A 3,261-nucleotide genomic window follows, 5' to 3' on the forward strand; every position below is an offset into this window, starting at 1 on the left:
CTACAATGTAGAAAATCGTACAAATTAAGAAAAACCCATGAATGAGTATGTGTGTCCAAACTTTTGACTGGTACTGTATGTAAATTAGATATTTTTAAATTTCATTTTCAATACATTTGCACAAGAAAAGTGTTTTCACTTTGTCATTATGGGGTATTGTGTGTAGATGGGTGAGAATAAATATATATTTAATCCATTTTGAATTAAGGCTGTAACACAACAAAATGGAGAATAGTCAAGGGGTGTGAATACTTTCTGAAGGAACTGTATATGCAGATATTACAGTAACAGCACATTAAGCGTTATAGGCAGTATTGAGAACTGCTGTATTCCGGGCCCATTTTTGAACTATTACTGTGCCCGTCGAGAGAGAGATCCGCTTGACTGGCTGGCAGAGTGTGTGTGCCAATGGGAGAAAATTAGAGCTTTGGTGAGTGAGTCTGTCTTCTTTGCATGCATGTGTCATAGAGTGTGAAAGAGATATGAAAGAGATATAGGCATAGGCCAGATGTGAGGGTATTATGTTATTAGGTCACCTGCTCATAATTGACTTTAAAATGGGAAACATTGTTTGATTGTTAATAATAATTGGAATTCTAATAATAATAAATGATGAATATTCACATTTGTTTATAAAGTTCAGTCAACTACCTACCATTGCATTTTAGAATATAGACCTAATAATGTTTTAATGTAATCTCATCCCCTTTTTACATCCTCCCAGTTCTGCATAAAATAGAAATATACACTCAGTCGTCAGTTTATTAGGTACACCCATCTAGTACCAGGTCGGACATTCCTTTGCCTCAAGAACAGCCTGAATTCTTTGGGGCATGGAAGCGTTGCTCAATTGGCATTATGGGGCCATGGACTTATGCTTCCTACACCAAATCCTGACTCAACTGTCAGCATGACGCAACAGGAACCAGGATTCATCAGATCAGGCTATGTTTTTCCACTCCTCAATTGTCCAGGTGATGGCGTGCCCACTGGAGCCGGTTATTCTTGTTTTTAGCTGACTGGAGTGGATATCGGTGTGGTTATCTGCTGCAATAGCCTATCCGTAATAAGGACAGACGAGTTGTGCGTTCTGAGATGCCGTTCACAATCATCCTGCAGCAACAATAAACGTGAATTATTGTGTGGATAACAATCATTTGGTATTTTTGTGGGGGTCGATACATTTTTTAGTTAGAGCAAATCAAGTCTGACGATTTGAAGTGGAAATTACAAACTTTAGAAGCCTTTTAAAACCTTGAATACACTACAAGTTTTCGTTTCCTGCAACAACAGCAAGATCAAATTAAGATCCAACACCTATATACGTTCAGAGAAGTATGCCAATTGTCGCAACAACAGTTGTGTTCACAACTGAAAAGTATAGCCTACATCTGCCTTTCAGTGAGCAGGATAGGATGTTGATGAAGTATACCCATACTAATAAAAAGGCTTATTTTAACTTACTGTATTGGTTGATGTACTGTAACTACATGAAGTTCATGATGATCAGCTGAGATGCCATACTGTGCTTTTCTCCTGCGGGAACATTCAGAACACACACACACTATAGCTTAATTGGATATTGTTGTATGTGTCAGCAATAGCCAAGTTAGCTATGCAAAGTGCCAGATAGGTAACCATTTACAGTAACTGCTGTTTATAGTCAATATACACCATCAGCCGACAGAAGTTATCTACACAACGTAATGGAGAAACCTGACTTTTCTGCAGCAGGTAGCTCTCGCCGGGCAGCTTCCGAGTAACTTACTTCCACTAGATACTAGTAGCTAGTATGGCAATATAGCCAGTAACCAGCAAGTCAACTTTGTTCAGTTGAGTTTGCTACACTGGCATGCTAACTTCATAATAAGTTCTGCATCTTAGCTAACATGACTATTGTTTTCTTTCTGTCACACTCACAAGGTCTAATCCTTTCTTTGTGCTGCCAACCTAGGCTGTAAATCCACCCCCTTAAGCCCCGTGAATATTCTATGAGGGGGTGTGTACTTCCGGGTATGAACAAAATGAAAAACAAAAAAAAGTCTGTTTTCCGTTTTTCCATTCTCCGTTTGACTCGGAAATCAAAGTACCAAAATGTACATGGACCCAGCCAGCTATCTACAGTAGCTAGCTAGTTGACTGCTGTAGCTAGTCAAAAACGACTTGTTTGAAAGTTGGATCATCTAATCCTTTGAAGCTTTAAAATTGTTCTTACACTATGATTTTTAACAGTCAAAGAACTGGGAAACATCCATGGCAGGCATTGTCGTCACCTTAGCTTGCTATGTAACTTCTAAGTGATAAGGAGCCCCTAGTCAAATAATCCTATAGGAATCATATTGGACTACTTTTTTCCTACAAAACATGCACATAAAAACGACAACATACAGACCCACCTGCTCACACCCCCACCTCCAGCGCCCTTATCACTCTCTGCCACATGACCTCAAATGGCACCATTTTGTTTCTCTCCGTCACCCACGCACTTAACATTAAAGCATTTGAACTTTACATAGTGTTAACGATGGAGGATTGATTGATTTCCAGTTAAGTACGTTTTCTCAAGATGATTGACGAATTAAAGTATCTCATTGCACCATCATATGCCATGGATTGAAAAATGCAGACATATGAAAAGTATATTTATCCTATAGGTTTTTTTAGTCTTGTAGGATTGTCACCCCAGTCAGAATCCTATAATATATTTCCCTTAATTGAACCCATTCAATTAAAGTTTGCTGTCGTTGGTTCCAGTACAATATTTTCATTTACTGGAAACAGTTGTTTTATTCCCCTGTAAAAAAATAAAATGCCTGTCTCTATAAGAGTGGTTGATGACGTCGCATCTAATTAGCCTACCTCCCAAGTTAAGCTCGCCACCTATGCACTTGGCTACCAGGACTCCAATACAAGAATCCGATCAGATTCTGATACGGCCTATCAGACTCCTATAGGAAAATATGGAAACATTGTCCTTAAAGTATTTGTTCTAATTTTACTGTCCCCACTACAGCCAAAAATGCATATAATTTTGGCCCTGAAACATATTTGAAATACTACAGAATTCCATTGATTTCAATAGAGGACTGCTCCTTGAGTGCCAATATCACAATGTCATTTCCTGGTTGCTAAAATTCGAATAGTTCGCCTGATTTCAGTTTGTGAAAAATAAGCTATGTAAAGTGTAGAAAATCATTGTACCATCTAAACTGAAATATCTTTTCAATAACCAAAAATATTGTATTTTCAGCTTTTTTAAAC

The 3,261-nt window shown here is 38.1% G+C and overlaps 1 long non-coding RNA gene across 1 annotated transcript; it reads right to left on the minus strand.

Moving 5' to 3' along the window:
- Nucleotides 1–203: 203 nt before the first annotated feature.
- On the minus strand, nt 204–2,646 carry LOC112250581. Its single transcript, XR_002953546.2, has 3 exons — nt 2,397–2,646; nt 1,465–1,536; nt 204–1,113 (listed from the first exon to the last, which is right to left on the minus strand). It is a non-coding gene; the product is annotated as an uncharacterized LOC112250581 (long non-coding RNA).
- Between the last annotated feature and the right edge of the window lie 615 nt (nt 2,647–3,261).

Source organism: Oncorhynchus tshawytscha, linkage group LG05 (genome assembly GCF_018296145.1).
Source record: "Oncorhynchus tshawytscha isolate Ot180627B linkage group LG05, Otsh_v2.0, whole genome shotgun sequence".
Lineage (NCBI taxonomy): Eukaryota > Metazoa > Chordata > Actinopteri > Salmoniformes > Salmonidae > Oncorhynchus > Oncorhynchus tshawytscha.